Source organism: Bubalus kerabau, chromosome 13, assembly GCF_029407905.1.
Source record: "Bubalus kerabau isolate K-KA32 ecotype Philippines breed swamp buffalo chromosome 13, PCC_UOA_SB_1v2, whole genome shotgun sequence".
Classification (NCBI taxonomy): domain Eukaryota; kingdom Metazoa; phylum Chordata; class Mammalia; order Artiodactyla; family Bovidae; genus Bubalus; species Bubalus kerabau.
In genome coordinates, this window is record NC_073636.1 from 23,430,442 (window position 1) to 23,456,172 (window position 25,731).

General features: G+C 37.2%; 1 protein-coding gene and 1 non-coding gene across 3 annotated transcripts in view; one reads left to right on the top strand and one right to left on the bottom strand.

Annotated features, from left to right (window-relative positions):
- Positions 1 to 25,731, bottom strand: part of DNAJC1 (DnaJ heat shock protein family (Hsp40) member C1) — a 181,973-nt gene that overhangs the window by 118,025 nt on the left and 38,217 nt on the right. The gene's annotated exons all lie outside the window — the stretch shown is intronic.
- Positions 21,525 to 21,648, top strand: LOC129626273 (small nucleolar RNA SNORA8). Its single transcript, XR_008701887.1, has one exon. It is a non-coding gene; the product is annotated as a small nucleolar RNA SNORA8 (small nucleolar RNA).

A 25,731-nucleotide genomic window follows, 5' to 3' on the forward strand; every position in this document is an offset into this window, starting at 1 on the left:
AAATGGGCTTGAAAATAACCAATCCACTTACTAGCTATGTAATTTTGGACAAATCTAAGTCTCAAGTTCTTATCTATAAAATAAGAATGATAATATTGAAACAAATGAATATACACATATACATGCAAATATATATATACATACATATATATGTATATAATATGCTTATTATAGCATCTGGCACATAGTAGTGCTGAATAAATGAAAACTGTTATAAAGTGTAGGCTAAAAAGTCACTATTTCTTCTTCATTTTAACACTTGGCAAATTTGACTTGCAGTTTATTTGGATTTGTACTTTAGACCATGACAAGTAAGGAACTGAGAAGAGTAAGATGAATTTGGATGGTTTTTATTTATTGATTTGACAATATTTATTGAGTCCCTTTCACCTGAGGTTGAAACTCCAATACTTTGGCCACCTCATGCAGAGTTGACTCACTGGAAAAGACCCCGATGCTGGGAGGGATTGGAGGCAGGAGGAGAAGGGGACGACAGAGGATGAGATGGCTGGATGGCATCACCGACTCGATGCACATGAGTTTGGGTGAACTCCGGGAGTTGGTGATGGACAGGGAGGCCTGGCATGCTGCAATTCATGGGGTCACAGAGAGTTGGACACGACTGAGCGACTGAACTGAACTGATTGAGTCCCTATACTTATAAGCACTGAGGACACAGTAGTGAACAAAATAAACCCAATCTCTAACCTCATAAAAGCTCTGCAAGGTAAGAGCACTGAAAATTTTGTTTTAAGTGGCCCAAGAGGGGTTCCTTATTTTACTTTACATCCGAGACTGGCACATATTTTCTGTAAAGGGGTAGACTAAATATTTGAGGCTTTGCAGGCCAAAGAGGCTCTGCTACAATTATTCAACTTTGCCACTGCAGTGAGCAAGCAGCCACAGACAACACATAAACATGGGTGTGATGCTGTCCCAGGGAAATTTTATTTTAAAAAACAGCTGGAGTCTGGTTTTCGCCCATGTAGCACAGTTTGCTGACCCCTGATTCCTATCTGTGGATTGTCAATAATCTAAAGCTCATTCTATTTATAGCGTCTTTGCAAATTTGATATCCACCTATACACACACACACACATCTATGTATATGTATATTATATGTCTGCTGGGTGGTTAACAAAACATTAGAAGACCTTACCCAGGACCTATCAAAGTACAGTGTTCTTAATAAAACCCCCTATTGCTTTGAAAGAACTCAAGAACATTAAATCCAAGAGAAGAACACCTAGATTCAGTAAAGAGGCAAGACTACAGTTATTCAGACTATATATTTAGGCACATAGTTGAAGAACTTCAAACTCTGGTCGACATCTAGATATCTTAATTTGTGAAATGTTATTATCCAAGGTTAACTGCCTCAAAGTTAGTAATCCCATGTAATCTTTCTAAGTCCTTGGGTCATTTTCTTATCTGATGTTACTAAGTAAAAAGCCCAAGCTGAACTCTTAATAATGACTTTGTCCTCTTTACTCTCGGAGAAGGCAATGGCACCCCACTCCAGTCCTCTTGCCTGGAAAATCCCATGGACCAAGGAGCCTGGTGGGCTGCAGTCCATGGGGTCGCGAAGAGTCGGACACGACTGAGCGACTTCACTGTCACTTTTCACTTTCATGCATTGGAGAAGGAAATGGCAACCCACTCCAGTGTTCTTACCTGGAGAATCCCAGGGACGGGGGAGCCTGGGGGGCTGCCGTCTATGGGGTCGCACAGAGTCGGACACGACTGAAGCGACTTAGCAGCAGTAGCAGCCTCTTTACTCTGGCCTTTGCATTTAAATTTATCAGTCAACATAGTCCACTCCCACTCTTCACCTGCCCAAAAAAGCCAATAATAACAAAAAACCAAAAAACTATGTGCCTGGATAAAAGTGCATTTACCAGCAAAAGAACTAAATAACAGAAGCATGTAAGGACCAGAAGGTTGAGGCAGGAAACCTGTGCTCAGCATAACTTCAGAACTATGGGACTTTATACCAGGTTGACGTAAAATTCAAAACAAATTAGAAAAAAATAAAAATAAATTGAAAAAGGAAAATATTTTTAAAAAATAATTTTTCAGGGCAAAATAATTAACTAACTTCAGAATAAATTTTAATCCTGGGCTTCTATGGTTGACCTGATACAAAAGAAGTAGGGGTTCTTCCACTGGAGATGACTGTTAAAGTCAATTGCCTTTGGAGAAAACTACTAAAATTTATGTAAGATGATAGCTTTAGTTGACTTTATTAGCCTTAAACCATATATAAGCACCCATAAAAGGTTAGTCTATATCAAAATCCTGGTTTTTGATGCTCATGTAGAACATATATCTTATTATTTTTTTGAGTCAAGATAATAATAATTTGTTGACAAGTCTGATAATTTCCAGTGCAGTAAGAGGTATGCATTGCACCCTCTTATTTTTAACTTGCATCAAAATAAATCTGGATTAATAACATGTTTATTTAAGTTGAACACACCTCTGCCCTCCCCATAAGATTAAAAATGCAAGCATTCTCCAAATGTAGATAAACAAAATACTGCAGCCCAAGAGACAGCTGCTTCTGATATCTAATTACTGGGGGACTGAGTTGGCAGGAACATCAGATCAACTATTCACAAAACAAAATCACCATTTCTGGTAATGAGATTAGTTATCTTATACTATATTTTTTCAGCTAATTGATTTTCAAAAGGAGGTCTCCTTACCAATTCAGTGGCAGAGGTACAGAGCAGGAGGGACAGTTCCATATTAAACAAATTTGACAGACAGAACCACCAAATTATGCTTTAAAAAAAAAATTTAACAAAGCAGAAATAAAAGCTGAAATTACATATTGCCTGGAAATTAATGAAAAGGAAAATATATGACATCAAAACCTTTAAGAGCTAAAGCTCTACTTAGAGGGTAATGCTTGTAGTTTAAAATACTCTTAATAAGACAATCTGAAAATGAATGAAGTACCCAGCCTAATAAAGTAGAAAAAGAACAAAAGTACACAAAAGAAAATAGCAAGAAAGAACAAACAAACATAAAAATGGAAAGTAATGAAACCAAAAAGGAAAAAAAAAGCTGGTTCTTCGGGAAGATGAAAAAAACGTACCAGACCCAGAATGCCCTGACAGTCCCTTAAAATCTTGGTTTCTGTACCTTGAAAATGGTCACGTATCAGCTTTACCTTCCTCTCTGCTGCCTCTCCCTCCTGTGCTGTCCAAGAGCAGGGCCAAATGATCGCATCTGAAAGCTCAGCCCAGACAAGTGCTCAAGACAATCCAGAGAACTTTCAAAATCTGTCCTTCACATAATGCAACTGTGCATTTGCTCCATTTCAGAGGCAGACTGGCCCTTAATCCAAGAGCACCAGTTCCCCTTACGGACCTTTTCTCTACTATGGTTCTTGCTAGTCTGTATCTTGCTCTTCTTTTCAAAGACAGAAGCCCTAACTGCTCAATGCGGGCCCAGAAAATAGTCCCCTAGGGCCAAGGCTAGACATCTAGATGGCAGTCAACTGACTTATATTGCTAAATGGTCTATCCCTTTTCCCATTGGCATGCTTCCACCCTGACTTGGGAAGTGAGGTGCTACAATCAATGAAAGTGTTGATTTCAAATCCATGCCACACCAACAGAAAAACCAGATAGGCACCAAGGCCTACTAACAGAAAGGGCAAAAGCAGCAGAAGCAGAGCCTCCATTTGATTTCCACCTTCCAAAATTTACAAAGTATACCTTATTGGCCAAAGCTCTATTACATCCAGCATACTTACTGCAAGTGAGTCTGAGAAAGTTATTAACTTTACACACTTTGTACAATAAAGCACACTAGAAGGAAGGAATAAATGTTGAAACCAATCCACTTTATTTACATATTTCTTGTTGTTTAGTTGCTAAGTCATGCCCAACTTTTTTGTGACCCCATGGACTGCACCTGCCAGGATTCTTTGTCCATGGAATTTTCCAGGCAAGAATACTGGAGTGGGTTGCCATTTCCTTCTCCAGGGGATCTTCCCTATGCAGGGATCAAACCTGCATCTCCTGCATTGGCAGGGGGACTGGATTCTTTACGATGGAGCCACCAGAGAAGCCCATTTACCACATAGAAGCTTTGTTTTCTCATGTTGTTGTTGTTTGGTCACCCAGTTGTGTCTGACTCTTTGTGACCCCATGCACTGCAGGACGCCAGGCTTCCTTGTCCTTCACCATCTCCCAGAACTTGCTCAAACTCATGTCCACTGAGTTGGTGATGCCACCCAACCACCTCATCCTCTGTCGTCCCCTTCTCCTCCCACCTTCATTCTTTCCCAGCATCAGGGTCTTTTCTCACGAGTCAGCTCTTCACATCAAGTGGACAAAGTATTGGAGCTTCAGCTTCAGCATCAGTCCTTCCAATGAATACTAAGGATTGATTTCTTTCAGGATTGATTGGTTTGATCTCCTTGCAGTCCAAGGGACTCTCAAGAGTCTTCTCCAACACCACAGTTCAAAAGCATCAATTCTTTGGTTCTCAGACTTCTTTATGGTCCAATTCTCATATCCATATGCGACTACTGGAAAAACCATAGCTTTGACTATAGAGACCTTTGTTGGTAAAGTATTGTCTCTTCTTTTTAATCCACTGTCTAGGTTTGTCATAGCTTTTTTCCCAAGGAGCAAGCATCTTTTAATTTCATGGCTGCAGTCACCATCCACAGTGATTTTGGAGCCTAAGAAAATAAAATCTATCACTGTTTCCATTGTTTCCCCACCTATTTGCCATGAAGTGATGGAACCATGTATGGATGTGAGAGTTGGACTGTGAAGAAAGCTGAGCACCAAAGAATTGATGCTTTTGAACTGTGGTGTTGGAGAAGACTCTTGAGAGTCCCTCGGACTGCAAGGAGATCCAACCAGTCCATTCTGAAGGAGATCAGCCCTGGGACTTCTTTGGAAGGAATGATGCTAAAGCTGAAACTCCAGTACTTTGGCCACCTCATGCTAAGAGTTGACTCATTGCAAAAGACTCTGATGCTGGGAGGGATTAGGGGCAGGAGGAGAAGGGGACGACAGAAGATGAGATGGCTGGATGGCATCACCAACTCGATGGACGTGAGTCTCAGTGAACTCCGGGAGTTGGTGATGGACAGGGAGGCCTGGCGTGCTGCGATTCATGGGGTCGCAAAGAGTCGGACACGACTGAGCGACTGAACTGAACTGAACTGATGGAACCGGATGCCATGATCTTCGTTTTTTGAATGTTGAGTTTTAAGCCAGCTTTTTCACTCTCCTCTTTCACCTTCATCAAGAGGCTCTTTAGTTCCTCTTCACTTTCTGCCTTAAGGGTGGTGTCATCTGCATGCCCGACGTTACTGATATTTCTCCCAACAATCCTGATTTCAGCTTGTGCTTCATCTAGTCAGGCATTTTGCATGATATACTCCGCAAATAAGTTAAATAACCAGGGTGACAATATGGAGCCTTGACATACTCCTTTCCTGATTTGGAACCAGTCTGTTGTTCCATGTCCAGTTCTAACTGTTGCTTCTTGACCTGCACACACGTTTTATAGGAGGCAGGTAAGGTGATCTGGTATTCCCATCTCCTTAAGAATTTTCCAGTTTGTTGTGATCCACACAAAGGCTTTAGCATAGTCAATGAAGCAGAAGTAGGTATTTTTCTGGAATTCTCTTGCTTTTTCTATGATCTAACAGATATTGGCAAGTTGATCTCTGGTTCCTCTGCCTTTTCAAAATCCAGCTTGAACATCTGAAAGTTCTCGGTTCATGTACTGTTAAAGCCTTGCTTGCAGAATTTTGAGTATTATCTTGCTAGCATGTGAAATAAGTATAATTGTGCAGTAGTTTGAGCAGTCTTTGGCATTGCCTTTCTTTGGGATTGGAATGAAAAGTGACCTTTTCCAGTCCTGTGGCCACTGCTGAGTTTTCCAACTTTGCTGGCATACTGAGTGCAGCACCTTCACAGCATCAGCTTTTAGGATTCGAACTAGCTCAGCTAGAATTCCATCACCTCCACTAGCTTTGTTCACAGTGATGTTTCCTAAGGCCCACTTGACTTCAAACTCCAGGATGTCTGGGTTTAGGTGAGTGATCACACCATCATGGTTATCTGGGTCATGAAGATATTTTTTTGTATAGTTTTTCTTATTCTTGCCACCTCTTCTTAGTATCTTCTGCTTCTGTTGGTCCATACTATTTCTGTCCTTTATTGTGCCCATCTTTGCATGAAATGTTCCTTTGGTATCTCTCATTTTCTAGAAGAGATCTCTAGTCTTTCCCATTCTATTGTTTTCCTCTATGTCTTTGCATTGATCACGTAGGAAGGCTTTCTTATTTCTCCCTGCTATTCTTTGGAACTCTGCATTCAGATGGGTATATCTTACCCTTTGTCCTTTGCCTTTCACTTCTCTTCTTTTCTCAGCTATTTATAAGGCCTCTTCAGACAACCATTTTGATTTTTTGCATTGCTTTTTCTTGGGGATGGTTTTGATCACCGCCTCCTGTACAATGTTATGTACCTCCATCCATAGTTCTTCAGGCACTCTACCAGATCTAATCCCTGAGTCTATTTGTCACTGCCACTGTATAATCATTAGGGATTTTATTTAGGCCATGCCTGAATGGCCTAGTTGTTTTCCCTACTTTCTTCAATTTAAGTCTGAATTTTGTATTAAGGAATTCATGATCTGAGCCACAGTCAGTTCCTGGTCTTACTTTTGCTGACTATTGTATGAAGCTTCTCCATCTTTGGCTGCAAAGAATATAATTAATCTGATTTTGGTACTGACCATCTCCTACAGCATTTAAGAAAGTGGTTCAATGTGCAAAGTAAAAGTGCAAAGCAGGAAATGCAATGGAATGATAATGAATGCTTTTATTTGGCTTTCTGAAATTAATTCCTTTTTTTTTTTTAAGATTAAAAACTATCTCCAAATAAACAGACATGTAACCCCCTTCTTCAAGGACCGTCAGGATATATTTCCAAGTTATTTGTAGTATGGACTGTAAATCCCTGAAGACAGAGATCAATTCTAAGTTCCCACTAGAAAGCACAATTGGGCTTCCCGGGTGGTTCAGTGATAAAGAATCTGCTTGCCAATTCAGGAGCCATGGCTTTGATCCCTGGGTTGGGAAGATCCCCTGGAGGAGGAAATGGCAATCGTTCCAGTATTCTTGCCTAGGAAATTCCATGGACAGAGGAGTCTAGCAAGTTATAGTCCATGGGGTCACAAAAGAGTCGGACACAACTTAGCGACTAAACAACAACAACAAAAGCATAAATAATACAGTTTCTTAAAATTTCATTTCCCAGTTTTTCCTTCTGGGTAAATATACATTAGTGTAGTAAATGACACTACTATCTACTCAGTAGCCAAAGCCAAAAATCTAAGGGTAAGCCTTGAGTACTATCCTTCCTTCAGCCTCCTTATATAATATGCCACGTGTCGAAACACTCCCCTGATCCTTGGGCAAGCACCCTATTTTTGGCCCTACTATGAGGGTCTGTTGAAGGTATATGTTGCTTCAAACATCATGGCTCCTCTAGCACATAAAGTGATATTCAGTCCACCTTCTTTCTAATCCAGCTCTGTCTATATTCAACAGTGAATTTCTAGAGTATCTTCTCATACTCAAGAAGTTAGATGCACTCGGATCTAGGATGCAAAAATGAGGCAAAAACCACTTCTGCTAGAAAACAGAGTCATAGGTTTTTGGGGGGACAGTATTAAAAGTATTGTTTCAACCACTAGCTTCATGGCCATTGGGCAGTTTTTTGAGTGGAGCAGGTCTACAGCAGTAACTAACTGATCATCATAGTTCCCCGATCGTGAGGACTTCCTAACTGTAGCAATCACAGTACAGTTCAAGTAAGAGATATTGCAAGACTAGGATAATCACAATAGAGACAGAACTTCAGTGTATAGAGGAGTAGCAATGAGTTTACCTTAGTTTATCTTTGGGGAAAGAATAAAAAGTCTTCAAGAAATGTTACTAAAAGAACTTCTGCTGAGGATTAGGTTAAGGAGATGTAAATGATAGGTGACTTGTAGTGTAGCCTTGCACAAGTAAGGATACTCGTACCATCGTAGAAATAGCGAACACTGAAAGGGTAGGATTAGAGGGTAGAGAAGACCATGAGTTTATCAAGCAGGAAGTACCTCTGAAATAGTCAAGTGGAGCTGTTAATTAAGCATATGAATATACAGATTTGACGCTCAAAGTAGTAGTTAATGCTAGACATATAAATTTAGGAGCTTCTGGCACATGAAAAAGAATCAAACCCAGGCACGAATAAGATTGCTTAAAGAAAAAAGTATGGAGTGATAAGATACAAAGGCCTGTGAAGAATGTAAATAATGACAGGAAACCAAAGTTAGGTAGAAAATCAGAGTTTAGTTTCATTCCAAGAATAAAAGAATAGTCAGCAGTATCAATACTGCCACTGGTGTAAAATGAGCAATGAAACAGTATTGACTGAATTTGCCATTTTGAAGTTCACCAACGACTTCAGGAAGGGTTTTTTGCTAGTGTAATGGGTACAGAAGCCAAACTGGAGGGGTATGAGGAATGGATGGGAAGTTAGGAAATGAGGACATATTTTCAAGAAGTCTGACTACTGGAAGAAGATGTGGGATTGAGAAAGGGCTTTCTTTCCTTTTTAACACTGATGAGAAGGTGCCTGCTGATAGAAGAATTTAAACACAGGTGATATACAGAATTATTGAGAGAATGTTTCAGAGCAGGTGGGGATAGAATCCAAATTATAAGAGAAAAACTAGCCTTCAGGAAGAAGATGATAGATGGAGAAGCAAGTCGGTAGGGTGGATTGTGGGAAGCTGGAAGCATCTGACTCTGAATGTTAGAAATCCTGACAAAACAGAAATGTCATGACTCATAAAGTAGAGAAGGGCATTCCTTGAATTAACAGGAATAAAGATGCAAGCTATGGTAAGAGAGTTCTTTTAGGCTTGAACTCTTCATTACAGGTACTAGGAAGGTCATACTAAGGAACAAAGTGGACATGTACACATAGGGGAAACAGAACTAGTAACTCAGTCAGTATAATTTTGCCAAGCCATTCTATATCAGAAGATATGAAGTACATGGTTATTTTTACATTTAACTCTTTCTTCTACATTACTGTCTCTTTGTATTTCCAGTTTTATGAAAGATAACTGTTTAGTAATCTGAGAAGTGATAAATGAAAAATCAAAATTATACTAGATGATCACTGAGTAATCAGTAAATTCAAATTCCCAGCTTCTCTCTCTATGTAACAGTATTACACAGAAACAGATAATACTTTATGATCTGTGCATTTCATATCAAATGGCCAACAAATGAACAAGTATCCGATTTCATTAATCATTGGGGAAAAGCAAACTAGAGTCCTAAGGAGATAGCACTACATATGTTATATCTTCAAAAGAGAATAGGACATAAGGCTTGTGAATCTGGAGATAACTTTAAATTATTTATTAAATCAGTTAAGGGTAGAGGAAAAAAAAACCCTATACTCAAATTAATCTAGAAATTATTTCAGCAATTTATTACTGATTCTCATATATGGGTAACATGAGGGTAATTTTTTGAAACTTTATTCTCAAACTGGCTAGGGTTATTTCACTTCTCTTTCTGGAGTTTTATTTTTGTTTTTTTGATTGTTTTGTTTTTAAAAAGCAGAAAAAGATAAGAGAAGGAAAACCCAAATTTTAAAACTTTCAACTACTGACGGTGAGTGAAAGATTTAAAATTACATTGCCTTCAGTGTAAATAGTGGAGTCTGACCTCTCACCAAACAGATATAATTGCTTTGAGTTACTCTTCTAAATTAAATGTGTTTTTAGTAACACCGCTTTGTTAGGAAAGTCCCCAGGTGGGAGGAAGTGGAGAATGAAGCTGAAATAGTGGCAAGTATTTTAAAGAAGAGTTTGCTCTTAACCTGTCCTTAACCTTAGCGTATTTGACCTTTGATTCCTACTGTACACTACAGGTCACCAAACAGTCTGTCTGGAATTAGAAAGTTCCCATCAGCACTGATTTGGAGACTAGTGTGATATTACATCTAAGTGATTCTTTTGTCATTTATTTTGTTCCCAAAATTACTTTGTACAATGGTTTCTGACATTCTTTAGAAGCAGTAAACATACAGAATTTCAAATAGTCATAACTATAAACTTAAATATTAAAGATTTACAAGTTGGTAAGGAAATAAGGACTGGTTACTACTAATACTTTTATTATATCCCATTTCTTTGAATCATGACATAGAAATATCTGAGAAATCAAACTAGCTTCAACAGTTAAACACACTTCCACCCCCACCCAGAATAGATCTAATCCTAATTAAACTTAAAACTTTTGCACAGCAAAGGAAACCACAAACAACAAAAAAAGACAACCCTCAGAATGGGAAACTATATTTGCAAACAAAGCAATTGACAAGGGATTAACCCTCAAAATATACAAACAGCTCATGTAGCTCAATATAAAAAAACAAACAACCCAATAAAAAATTAGGTCGAAGGGGCTTCTCTGGTGGCTTGGTGATACAGAATTCACCTGCCAATGCAAGAAACACAAGTTCAATCCCTGATCTGGGAAGATTCTACATGCCTTGGAGCAACTAAGCCTGTGTGCCACAACCACTGAGCCTGTGTGCTCTAAGAGCTCGGGAGCCAAAACTACTGAGCCCACGTGCCATAGCGGCCGAAGCCTGAGTGCTCTATAGCCTGAGCTCTGCAGAAGAAGCCACCGCAATGAGAAGCCAGCGCACGGCAACTAGAGGATAGCCCCCACTTGCCGCAACCAGAGAAAAGCCCTATGGCAACAGACCCAGCACAGCCAAAAATAAATACATTATTATTTTTTTTTAATTAGGTGGAAGACTTAAACAGACATTTCTCCAAAGAAGACAGAGATGGTCAACAAACACATGAAAAGATGTTCAACATCACCAATTATTAGAGAAATGCAAATCAAAACTACAATGAGGTATCACCTCACACCTAATCAGAATGGCCATCATCAAAAAATCTACAAATAATGAGTGCTGGAGAGGGTCTGGAGAAAAGGGAAACATCCTATACTGTTGGTCGGAAAGTAAACTGATACAGTTGCTATGGAGAACAGTCTGAAGGTTCCTTAAAACACTAAAAATAGAACTACCATATGACCCAACAATCCCACTCCTAGGCATATACCTGGAGAAAACCATAATTCCAAAAGATACAGGTACCCCAATATTTGGAATACCCCAATGGCATCTGGCGGAGAAGGCAATGGCACCCCACTCCAGTACTCTTGCCTGGAAAATCCCGTGGATGGAGGAGCCTGGTGGGCTGCAGTCCATGGGATCGAAAAGAGTCGGACACGACTGAGTGACTTCACTTTCACTTTCCACTTTCATGCACTGGAGAAGGCAATGGCACCCCACTCCAGTACTCTTGCCTGGAAAATCCCATGGATGGAGGAGCCTGGTGGGCTGCAGTCCATGGGATCACAAAGAGTCGGACACGACTGAGCGACTTCACTTTCACTTTCCACTTTCATGCACTGGAGAAGGCAATGGCACCCCACTCCAGTACTCTTGCCTGGAGAATCCCAGGGACGGGGGAGCCTGGTGGGCTGCTGTCTGTGGAGTCGCACAGAGTCGGACACGACTAAAGCGACTTAGCAGCAGCAATGGCATCTGGTCCCATCACTTCATGGGAAATAGATGGGGAAACAGTGGAAACAGTGTCAGACTATCTTTTTGGGCTCCAAAATCACTGCAGATGGTGACTGCAGCCATGAAAGTAAAAGACGCTTACTCCTTGCAAGGTAAGTTATGACCAACCTAGATAGCATATTCAAAAGTAGAGACATTACTTTGCCAACAAAGTTTCGTCTAGTCAAGGCTATGGTTTTTCCAATGGTCATATATGGATGCAAGAGTTGGACTGTGAAGAAGGCTGAGTGCCGAAGAATTGATGCTTTTGAACTGTGGTGTTGGAGAAGACTCTTGAGAGTCCCTTGGACTGCAAGGAGATCCAACCAGTCCATTCTGAAGGAGATCAGCCCTGGGTATTCTTTGGAAGGAATGATACTAAAGCTGAAACTCCAGTACTTTGGCCACCTCATGCTAAGAGTTGACTCATTGCAAAAGACTCTGATGCTGGGAGGTATTGGAGGCAGGAGGAAAAGGGGATGACAGAAGATGAGATGGCTGGATGGCATCACCAGATCGATGGACGTGAGTTTGGGTGAACTCCCGGAGTTGGTGATGGACAGGGAGGCCTGGCGTGCTGCGATTCATGGGGTCGCTAAGAGTCGGATACGACTGAGCGACTGAACTGAACTGAAATGAATATCAGAATATTTGTTGTTGTTCAGTTGCTAAGTTGTGTCCAAGTCTTTTGCAACCCCATGGACCATAGCCCGGCAGGCTCCTTCGTTCATGGGCTTTCCCAGACAAGAATACTAGAGTGGGTGGCTATTTCCTCCTCCAGGGGATCTTCCTAACTTGGGGGTCAAACCTGTGTCTCCTGCATTGGCAGGTGGATTCTCTACCACTGAACCACCTGGGAAGCCCAATGAACTATTATTACTCAGCCATATAAAAGAAACAGATTGTGCTGAGAAGTGGATGGACCTAGAGACTGTCATACAGAGTGAAGTCAGTCAGAAATAGAAAAACAAATATCAAATAATATTGCTTATATGTGGAATCTAGAAAAATGGTACAGATGAACTTATTTGCAAAGTGGAAATAGACACAGATGTAGAGAGTAAATGTATGAATACCAAGAGGGAAACAGGGAGATGGGATGAATTGGGAGACTGGGATTGACATCTGTACAGATAACTAATGAGAACCTACTGTACAGCACAGGGAACTCTACTCAGTGCGCTGTGGGGACCTAAATGGGAAGGAAATCCAAAACAGAGGAGATGTATGTATGTGTGTACTGACTCACTTTGCTGTACACCAGAAACTAACACAACATTGTAAATCAACTATATTCCAATCAAAAATTAATAAAAAAATGAATAACTTGGAAAACAATGTCTGGAAAAATATTTGTACTCAAAATTAAAACCAACCTCTGGATGTTATTACTGATTAAAATCACAATTATGTGTGAAATGACTTAATTGATAAGCTAACAAAACTAAGAATGATGATAATTAACTATACTTACAGGTCCTTATCTGAATAATTCAGGCTTACTTTGCGAACTAACAAATAACAGTTCTGTGAGGCTACATGATTTTTCTGGGAACTCTATTAAAGTCAATTTAATTAAAAAAATTTTAAGTCAAGCCAAATTAATTTTTAAAAGACAAATTAGAACTTATATTGGTAACAAAGCATTCTCCTTCAAAAACCTCAGCAATCATATACTTTTGTAATGATTATTTGTATATAATAAATCAGAAAGAGGAATTAGTATACACAGAGAAAAGTATTCATGATCAAGAAGTCAGGAATTCAGACAAGAAAAAGTTTCTTTAATCCTCTGCTCTTAATTCTTTTAACAATCATGACTAAATGCAAAACTGCACATCAAGCAAGCTTGGTCAATTTAAGTTTCACTTTGTGCTTAAATTCTTATTATTCTGGAACCACAATATTTGATGTATCACTATGAAGTATTTAATAATTACTACTGATTAATTACTTAAGTATTGTTAACTTACAGATAAACTTGGACATCTTAAGATTTTTTAGTATAAAAGGATTTAAGTTACAGATTTTCATATCAAAACATCATACCTATTAAGATAAAATGTATTCGGTTTTAAATGCAGTATTTATGCTAGCCTATACGGAAATAAACTTTATGAAAGAACCCTAAAAGTTATTTCATTAGTTTCTTTACATATACATAATAAATGCCCATTCAATTTCTTCTCACAGGTCATCCTCAGTTACATAAATTTACTTGGCTATTATTACTTTTGTGGTACAGTTCAATGAATATGCTAGCAAGAGGATTAGGTCAACAGATTTATTTAAGGCCTTACCAAAATATTAAAATAAACTATCCAGCTGACATTTATAAAACAGATGAACAGAAACTTGGTAAATTTCTACACAGTTCCTGATGTTTACACTACTATTATTTCTTATTGATAACTAATTATTTCATTACCCTCATGTGTCACAAAATATATAACTTACTACAATTACATATATGTATATAATCCACTCTACACACTTTGTATACTCTTTGCCTCACACAGTATAACTTTATTATTTAGTTAACAAAGAGTAGGACACAACTGAGCACGCATGCATTAATAAGCTACAAATTCATAACTGAATTTTCTTTATATGTCTCAGCTAATTTTTTTTTCACACATCAATGAATTTGAGATACATATACAACTATAATTTTTGCACAACAAACTTGTATTTGGATGCATATAAATTTGTTTTCATAAATCAGGGCTACTTCATTTAAAAGAGTATGGTTTGAGTATGGTTTACCATAAAATTTATACTTTAAAGTAAAATAATGCCTTTACTATAAAAATTACACTTATATTAATATGGCCTTAATTACCTTCATAAAAACTTAAAGAAAATAAAAGACAAAATTCAGAGTTTTTACTCATTGATATATTTTGTTTTTTAGTTTAAAAAGCTATTGTGTTGTTAGAGGAATAACCGTATATTATTTCTGCTTACTAATGAAAAATTTAAGGAAAGGGGATAGACCCAGGGAGGGGGAACAACCCAAAGATGTAATTTGTGTCATACAATTTCATTTTAAAAAATCCTTTTTACAATAGAAACTGAGCTTTGGGGAAGTATTTCAATAGCTATTTAGGTAGCCACATGGTATAAGATACAGTGAAACTTACTGAAACTTATTTTAACTATATATAATTTTCAAAAGCAAAATAAAGCAGGAATTCTTTAATGACAGAATATATGAAAAGAATAAAATTTTTATTGAAACAAAATAACTAGAGAGCCAAATTGTTTCTCAAGTTGCTGTATGCTATATTTTAGGTAGTACTGAAAATTATCCAATAATAATGTAAAATCGAAACCTCACCACAGAGCGAAAAGACAAACAGTAATAGAACACATAACTAATGGGAATCCAGAGCTGTCCAGATGCATTTTAAGAACTGACAAACATAACTTGCATTGTTTGAAGTCTGTATTAACAGCAGGGGTTGTGTCAGTGCTTTTTTTGGTATATTAACAGAATGCTTTGACAAAAGATTTTTATTAGACGCTATAACTGCTACAGATTTCCTCACGCTTATTATACTTTCAACATACAGTTTAATAAAAACCTGTTAAGTAGACTACATTTCAGAGAAACATTAAAAAAAATTACAAAAAGAAATGAGAAGTTTGTCCTTTTCTACTGATATTTTATTTTTGTCTTGTGGACAAAAGTCACTGCTAATGATGTTTATACTACTGAAGTGTAAACATTTTCAATACTTTCAATACTGAAAGTGAGTATAATGCTCTAACTATATCAGTTAAGTGCTGGTTGACAGGAGTGCTTCATTGCCGATTGCTTCTACCAGCAAGATAAAACAAGTAATCTAAGTCCACTTTAAATGCTGGAGATGATACTACCTAACACCAACACACTGGTTATAAAGGAGAAAAGGCAACTTGGCAACATCAGTGTAACACACAGGAATTTTTCCTCCACAGAATTAAAAAGTTTTAAACTTGTCTGTAGCAAATAACAACCGCCTTTATGCTTTTTCCTTTTAAAAAACGTTTGACATGTAAAATTAACTTGATATACGTATAACTGATTTCTTCAAGGGCAAGTGCTTCAGAGAGACGCAGAATGTTTCAGTTTCCCTTTGTCAAGAGAGATTCCTCAAGTTAAAATTTAAGCTGAAACTTAACCATAACTATTTTAAATGAATTTATTTCATGAGGAACAACTATTATAGGGTTACCATTTATAGATATTTGTGGTTTAGCATAACAAGTTTTGATTTGGAGTTTTCCTATCCCTGATAAACAGACCATATCTTTTCAAGTCCAAGTCATTACACAACTGAAAGCTAATTTAAAGTCATTATATTGGCTTAGGAGGTATTAATAACAAAAGGAAATGCTTGAAAAATTACAAGAGGCTTTTGAAATGTGTTTCTTTCTTACCAGAGTCCACAAACTTAATAAGATAAGGCACAAAGCAACACACGGCTTTCTAGGAGATTGTTAACTACGGAGGTGATTCACAAGCAAACTATGCTGCAAATTTAGCTGACTTTATACACACCCCGAAATGCTAACACTATCGTTACATGTAATTATAAAGACTTATTGGCAATGACTGTTTCAGTGAGTGTTTTGGTCTCAATAGAGAATAAGAATTTAAGAAACTAAAAGAAAGTAAAGCCACTGTAAATCATTTTTCATGCCTCTCATAAGATTTTCCAGTTATACATTTTCCTTCAACAAAAAACAAATATCTCATGTAAATATCAAACCAAATATTACTCATGGTTTGCTAATATTTTGAGGGCTAAAGATACCTATTGCAAACCAATAGCACATACTTATTGAAATGCTTTTTAAGACATCAAAACTAATCCAGGTAATGGTATATGAGTAGGAAGGTAAGAAAACTTTAACTACTCTTATTTCCAGTTTTTTTATATTCTAAAAGAATTAGATACAAATCAACAATGCACAGAGAACAATAACATCCATATTTTTTCTCTATTAAAAAGATTTCTACATATAGTGATAATGGACTCTGACTATAAAAGAAAATCATTTCTGATGAGAGTACGAACATTTACTACTTAAAGAACACGTGTGTTCTTGAAAAGAATATTTTAGCAAAAAATATTTTGGTATTTGGGTTAATTTAAATTGATTTAATTTTTTTTTAAAACTGGGGAACTGAATTGGAAAAATTTGTTAAGAGCTCAAATGCTGAATGATAGATAATAAGCATAGCAATTAACAATATAGATGGTCATGTTTAATTATGAAGCAATACTGATTTTAAGCACCTGATTTACTATTAACAAATTGTCTTTTACTAACTTGTTATATATGAAGCTTATTCTAATACTAGTTAGGAACGTTTGACTAACAATTTTAACATACTTTTTTCAGCAAATATTAACAATGAAATAGATACTTAAATAGCCATTTTTTCAAATGATTCCTGCACTTGGTGAATCGGCTTCCCTAGTTAAAACTGACATATTCATCTTTAAATTTTTTTTAAATCTACTCTGCATGCAATATATTATGTAAAACAATATAAAGCATGTATTTGAAAAGACAGAGCAAATGTTCTCCCTTAGAAAGTACTGAAGCTCCATCTAGAGGCTTTTCCCCCTATTACTGTCACTTGCAATATAAGTAATATCACCTAGAAATGTGAATAATATTAAAATGTCAGATTTCTTTTGTGTTTACTCTTTTGTTATTCATAATGAGTTCTTGCCCTAACCTTCTTAGGGTAGCTCTAGCTCCATCACTGCCATCAAGTGGTAAAAAACTAAAACTGAACTTTGAAAGAAAAAAAAAAAAGAAGCGGGTGGAGGGGGGGGAGGGAAACACCCAGGAAAAAGAAAATTATGTACTCTCTACCACTTACATACTCTCCTTTTTTGGTTCAAGAATTGAGTTGTTGTTTTTTTTCCTGTGTCATTTACTCTCTCAGTAATTATGGAGAAAACAGATTTGCCATCTGTTTCTAGAAAATAGTTGTTACCTGTAAATTAGAAACTTTTCTGGATATTTGTCCCTTTACAGTGTACACAAAAACACTTTGAATTAAATATTATGTGGTTTAGTGATATATTGAATGTAAGCACAGTTCATAAACAACTTCAACGATAGGGACAGCAGTGAGAAACACAAAGAAGTACTTAAGATCAGTGAATTTCACAGTGCATTACAACAGCTACTAAAAGAAAGAAACCATGATGACCTAAAGTAAGGATTTTCTATTACCTGTAAAATTAATCTAGATTTTAATAAATTGAACAGTCTCATTGTACCCTCAGGATGAAGTGAAAGTGAAGTGAAAGGGCTTCCCTGGTGGCTCAGATGGTAAAGCATCTGCCTGCAATGCGGCAGACCCGGGTTTGATTCCTGGGTCGAAGGAAATGGCAATCCACTCCAGCACTCTTGCCTGGAAAATCCCATGGAGGAAGTAGCATTACCTCTAAAACTAATCTAGATTTTAATAAATTGAACATTCTCATTGTACTCTCAGGATGTGGTGATAGCCAAATGTCCCAAAAATGTCTTCCACAGCCTACGAATGGAGAAAGATCAGAATAAGGATTTAACACTGTGAAAAGCAAAAGAAAAAAAATTTAACCATGAGGAAACAAATTAGATTTGAATTCAATTTCTGACTTTAATATCTTTACTTTTTTTTTTAATAAGCACATACTTCCTGAACTATGTTACAGGAGTTAAGACTGTCAAAGAAACAAAACTACAAGCTACAGAACCTAAGGGAAAAGACCAGTGAAATACTGTCTGAGGTCAAGGAATGCTGCTCTGTGAGATGCATCACTCATGACCTAACTTTAAAATATTATTTGTGTACTAAATAGGTAAGAATGTAGTTAACGTAATAAGTCTCTTAATCATGTTTAGAAACTTTCCAACATTGCTAAAATAGCTATTAACGGACCACTCTTTGTTTTATATATTTGTAACATGAAAATTATAGAATACTGTGATTTTATTCTTTCTTTAAATTTTTACTGAGACACTTGCTCACAAGTCATAAAGAAACTGAAAATTTTGTAGCTTTGATTGTAGGTATGAATTACCATGTTAAATTAACAGTGGCAGCCAACATTCAGTGAGTTCCTAATATGTGCCAGGCACTTTTCAAGATGTTTCACGTGTATTAAGTACTCTTTCAACAACCCTTTAAGATAGGTATTATTAATATTATACAGATAAGGAAACAGGCACAGAGAGATGAAATAACCGCCCACAGTCACACAGTAAGGGGCAGGGATGAGATATGAACCTAAGTGGTATGCCTGGGTATAAGGCAAGTTTTCTCAATCTTAGCACTATTGACATTTTGGGTCAGATAATTCTTTATCTGGGGGGAGGGTGCTGTTTGGTGTATTATCGATGTTTGGCAGCATCCTTGGCAACTACCACCAGATGCCACTAACATGACCTCACCCCCCGCCCCAGTTATGATACCAAAAATGTCTCCAGACACTGCCCAAGTTTGGTGGAGGGAGGTTGGGGTTGGGGATTGCCTCTAGTTAAAAATCACTGATATGTAAGATTATTTAATCTGTTAGAACATTGCAGAAACAAATCATGACCAATTAATCTGGAATTAGTTTTCCTCTGTTTTAAATTATTTACCACAATACAGAAAATTTTAGATCTAAAGGTGGTTTAGGATAGCAATACTCTGAGTCTTACTATTTAGGGGATGACATGTCACATAATTAAAAATCATAATACGAGGGGGGGCAAATCTCATAACACAAGGTTTATGTAGGCAAGCATGAAAATAATGAGGAGATATAAAAATTCCATCCAAATTTATAAAGGCAGTTACCTCTGGAAAACGAGACTGAGGGACAAAGTGTGGGACTATTGCCTTTCACTTTACGTAGTTTGATGTCGTGTTCACTTTTTTTTCAAACATTTTGGTTTTCTGCAAAGCTTTTTAGAAACCAAATTTTAGGGAAACCTTTTTCTTTCTGACATCAGCATTTCGGGTATGACTTATTAACTGTAGGGTCTGATATGGGACAGAGGGGAGACTGAGAAAGGACCCATCCAGCTGAGTGTCTGCTGAGGCTGTTAAAGACACATCTCCATCAGTGCCCCCACGCTGAGGGCTTCAGTCCACAGCTCAGGCCAGGCTGCTTTGGCAGAGCCCATGTGGTCACATCTGGCCTGGGAACCCCCACGCCCAACCCAGGCAGTGATTTGAATGCTCTGTGCTGGGTCTGGAGGAATCTTTTTCCAGGTTTTCATTGATATTTTCCCATAGGCTGCTTTCACTGGTTTCCCCATATATATCCCTGTCATGCTAACAAAGGAAATACAACAAATTCATGATAAAATAATTGTGCTTAACTAGACAAAAATATTAATTAGTTAGCCATAGGTCTGAAAGCTAGTAAACTAGTAATAATTAAGAGGATACTAGAGATATATATTTTCAAGAGTGCTGCTTAAAGATGTAAATAACAGCGGGCATACAATTTTCAAACAATTTTTTTTCTAGCTTTCCAATAACTTTAACCATGTACATTTTGCCAGTTCCCAATTACAGCAAATTTTTGCTCCAATTACTTTTGATTATCCAGAAATCCTTTAAAGAAAACACTAATAAGTGCTCTTCTATTCATTTAATTATACATTCTTTCATTGTCATTTTAATTTTTCCTTCACTGTACTTATTTTTACTACTGTAAACTAAATTGCACATACATTGTATCCTTTTCTTTCAGTCAGTATATATATCAATTTTCCATTTTGTTTTATAAATTTAATGAAGTAATGTTTATAATGTTTATATTCAAGTAATGTTCATAGCTTCACTTAATTTAGTATTATCTACTTGGCCATTCTCTGTTGATCTCTGCAATGATGTTGTACTGTATCAACTTAGCAAATAAATATTTTCCACATTTTACCTTCTTTTCTATCCTGCCTGCCCTTATTTTTCTTTCCCTTGTTCTTTTCAGTTGTTAGTCTCTATATACTTTTGCTGTTAGCTATAGAAATAGTGTGCATGCCTGCTAGCTAAGTCACTTCAGTCGTGTCTGACTCTTTGTGATCCTATGGACTGTAGCCCGCCAGGCTCCTCTGTCCATGGGGTGCTCCAGGCAAGAACACTGGAGTGGGTTACATGAATAAGTAAACATCTTCTTATATAAATTTAAATAATACAGAGTAAAACATCCTCTTTAACTATTCTCCCTGGCAAATGCAACTCCTCCAACAGAAGTTATTATGGTTATCAGCTTGGTGCATATACATTATAAATACTTCTAGATTTTCTTTTTTAAGTAAGTTTACTTTCATATATGAGATTCCCAGGTGGCTCAGTGGTAAAGAATCTGCCACCAATGCAGAAGACATGGGTTTGATCCCGAGGTTGGGACGATCCCTTGGAAAAGAAAATGGCAACCTATTCCAGTATTCTTGCCTGGAAACTCCATGGACAAAGGGGCCAGGCAGGCTACCGTCCACCAGGTAGCAAAGAGCTGGACATGACTCACCAACTGAGCATGTACTTTCACATATGTGTACATGTAGAAATCTTCCACTTTATACTACCATTAAGCAAAATACTTTCCTTGTATTCAAAAAAAGACCTCATAACTGTCTGCTTTTGTCCATTCACATATTGCTTTGCTGGGCTTTCATGTTAATATTTTCATACAAGATATGCTATTTAACACTAGTTGAATCAAGGATTTGGCTTACTACTGGAAATATTTAATTGAAAATACCATCGGGTGAAACACACACAATCCTAACACATAAAGTATATAAGTAGTGACCTGAAACTAAAACTATTATTGGATTTAAAAGTTTTAACAAAAATATTGCTGTTCAAAAGACAGTGCGATATAAATTCAGTATCTGGCATCGTTGGTTTTTTTGCTTTGTGCATGTTAGACCTGGTATTTCTACTGATACAGTATCCTTTTAGTTTCTTATACTGGTCAGTTTGACAGAATCTTCAAAAGTAACTAATACTTTTTTTTCCTACGGTTGTCATTAAGAACTAGACAGATCCCATCTCCTGACCCTAAACAGGATCCTATAGTAAACTTCTTGAGGAAATTGGATCTTGAAGATTACAGGTGGCAAACTTTGAAGTGAACTCCACTGAAGATCTAAGAGGCCCAACTAAAACTGTGGCATCACAGCTGTGGGTTGAGCAGAACTTTTTGAAAGGGCTATCTTGAAGATGACAACCTGGGAGGAGCTATGGGGATTGGCAGTGGAAAGAATCAGGACGTGTGAAAAATCCTTAAAATTTTATTGACTTAAATAACTTTGTCTATGTTATGAATAAAAAGAAACCTTTGTGCAGAAAGTAAAAAAAAAAAAAAATTCCATGTCAGTATTAAAATATTAATCAGAATGATAAAGGAATTAGGGTTTTACTTCCTTTATGGTATATTTATTTTTTAAACCGCTTTATTGATATATAAGCCATAAAAGTCACGTTTTAAGTACAGTGATTTTTTTAGTAAATGTAAAGGTTATCACAATTCAGTTTTAGAATATTTCCAATACCCCAGAAAGACCTCTCATACACATCTCTACAGATCTGCCTTTTCTGAACATTTCATATATAGTGAAGGGATAAGTTTTCTGATATATTTACATGTCAGATTTAGCAGCAAAAATATTTTGCATAAAGATTTTGCTGAAAAGTCTTTTCTGAAGTTATTCATCTTGCTCATTTGGTAAGGATGCTATAAATATAACTGAACTCCTTATTCTCTCTCCTTCATTTCCTTCCTCTTTCTTTTGCCAGTTTTCACTCTTGTAGTATTTAATAATCACCACTGTTAATAGACCATGGTTTCTCACTACAGTTTACATGCTAGCGAGGTTATGCTCAAAATCCTTCAAGTTAGGCTTCAGCAGTATGTGAACTGAGAACTTCTAGATGTACAAGGTGGGTTTAGGAGAGGCAGAGGAATCAGAGATCAAACTGCCAACATTCCCTGAATCACAGAGAAAGCAAGGGGACCTCAGAGAAACATCTGCTTCACTGACTACACTAAAGCACTTGACTGTATGGATCACAACAAACTGGAAAATTCTTAAAGAGATAGGAATTTAAGACCACCTTACCTGTCTCTGGAGAAACCTGTATGCAAGTCAAGAAGCAACAATTAGAACCGTCATGGAACAGTGGACTGGTTCAAAATTGGGAATGGAGTATGACAAGGCTGTATACTGTCATCTTGCTTATTTAATTTATATGCAAAGTACATCATGCGAAATACCAGGCTGGATGAATCTCAAGCTGGAATCAAGATTGCTGGGAGAAATACCATCAACTTCAGATGTGCAGATGACACCACTCTAATAGCAGAAAGCAAAGAGGTACTAAGGAGCATTTTGATGAGGGTGAAAGAGGAGAGTGAAAAAAACTGGCCTGAAACTCAACATTCTAAAACCTAAGACCATGGCATCTGGTCCCATAACAACAGAAGGGGGAAAAGTGGAAGCAGTGACAGATTTTACTTTCTTGGACTCCAAAATCACTGTGGATGGTGACAGCAGCCATGATACTAAAAGACACTTGCTCCCTGAAAGGTAAGCTATCACAAACCTGACAGCATACTAAAAAATAGAGACATCACTTTGCTGACAAAGGTCCATCTAGTCAAAGCTATGGTTTTTCCAGTAGTCATGTATGGATGTAGAGTTGGACCATAAGAAGACTGAATACCAAAGAATAGATGCTTTCGAACTGTGGCTCTGGAGAAGACCCATGAGAATCTCTTGGACAGCAAGGGGATCCAACCAGTCCATCCTAAAGGAAATCAGTCCTTAATATTCATTGGAAGGACTGATGTTGAAGCTGAAGCTCCAATATTTTGGCCACCTGATGGGAAGAGCTGACTTCCTGGAGAGGACCCTGATGCTGGGAAAGATGGAAGGCAAAAGGAGAAGGGGGTGGCAAAGGATGAGAAGGGTAGATAGCATCACTGACTCAATGAACATGAATTTGAGCAAACTCTGAGAGACAGTGGAGGACAGAGGAGCCTGGCATGCTGCAGTCCGTGGAGCCGCGAATAGTTGGAGCAGAATTCAGTCACTGAACAACAACAACATACATGGAAGGTATAAAAAAATGGGCTTTTCTGTACAGACTCCAAAATATATTCTGATAGTTTAATGAAAAACAAAACAGAAATCCAGCATATAAACATATTACGTCCTTGAGATGTTTTAGTTTCTCCTAAAGTGGAATACACTTTTAAAAACTGATGAGAAGCCCATTTAATACAGGTCTTTTCAAATTTGGAATTCTATCCTCAAATGGAATTCTACCTCCAAATAGAAATCCATCCTCCAAAAACTTCTGGTGTCACCCTGAACTCTCTCTCACAGTCCACATCCATTTCATTAGCAAATCCTGATGGCTCTATTATCAAATTGTATTCAGGATCTGAACACTAATGCCTTCACCATTACAAAGGTCCAAAGCTACCATTCTTTTTTGCTTGGATCATGACAAAAACTTCTAACACGATGCATGTTGATGTATGGCAAAACCAATACAATATTGTAAAGTTAAAAAACCTCTAACACAACTCCTGACTTCAGCCCTAGCCAGGTCTCTTCCTTCAATAGTCTGTTTTCAGCACAGCAACTAGACTAAAACTAAATACAGATCTAGTCAAAAACCTCCAACAGCTTTCGTTCCCTTTTACTCAGATCAAAAGTCCAAGTCCTTAGTGACTGCAATTAACATCTTAAACTTGTAACAATCTAGTTTAACTTTTAACAACTTACGTATCCACTAAGAAATAACTAAAAAAAAAAAAAATTTTTTTTAAAGAAAGACGGGAATAAAATGGTGCACTGCAAAAAGTCAACTAAATATAACACCAGGCAGTGATGGAAAAATTAAGGAACAAAAAAACATAAGCTATAGTCAAATAATGTTGATGGGCACCATCAAAAGAGTGAAAAGACAACCACAAAAGAGGGAAAATATTTGCCAATCATATACTTGATAAGGGGTGAATATCCAGAATACATAAAGAACTCCTACAACTCAACAACAAAAAGACTCAAGTTGTTAAAAATTGGGGAAATGACTTGAATAGACATTTCTCCAAAGATATACAAATGGCCAAAAGTACATGAAAAGATGCTCAACATCACTAATAATTAGAGAACTGTTAATCAAAACCGTAAAGGATACCACTGCAGAACTACTAAGATGGCTGTAATTTTTAAAACTGGAAAATAGTGTAGACAAGGATATAGAGGAATTGGAACCCTTATGCATGGCTGGTGAGAAAGTAAAATGATAGTTACTATGGAACAAATATGTTCCTCAAAAAGTTAAACATCATATTACAATGTGATTAACAATTCCACTCCTCAGGATACACCCTAAAAAAACTAACAACAGGGACTCAAACAGATATTTTGTAAACCAATGTCCACAGCAGCATTATTTACAAAAGTGGAAATAACACAAGGTCACCAAAGAGATGAATGTATATACTACATAGTATAGTCTATATATATATGATGGAAAATTATTCAGCCATAAAAGCAATGAAGTACCAATACATGCTATAGCGTGGATGAACCTTGAAAACACTGGGCTAAGTGCAACAAGCCAGCTACAAAAGGGCAAATATTGTATGATTCCACTTATATGAGTACTTGGAACAGGTAAATTTACAGAGACAGAAAGTGGATTAGACGTTACCAGGGGCTGGGATAGAGGGAGGGTGGGAAGTTCCTTAGTATGTATGGAGTTTCAGTTTGGGATGATGAAAAAACTTCAGAAACAGACGGTGGTTAGGGCTGTACAATACTGTGAAAGCTACCAAATTGTACACTTAAAAATGGTTTAAAAAGCAAACTTTTGGTTTTACTTTTTACCACACTTTTTTTTTTAAGCCAAAGGCTTTACAATCACATTAAAACCTCCAAAATCCTTTAGAAGGTCTACAAAGTCACCAGTATCTCTGATTTCGTCAGCAACCACTGTCCCTCTGGCTTTTTCCCCACC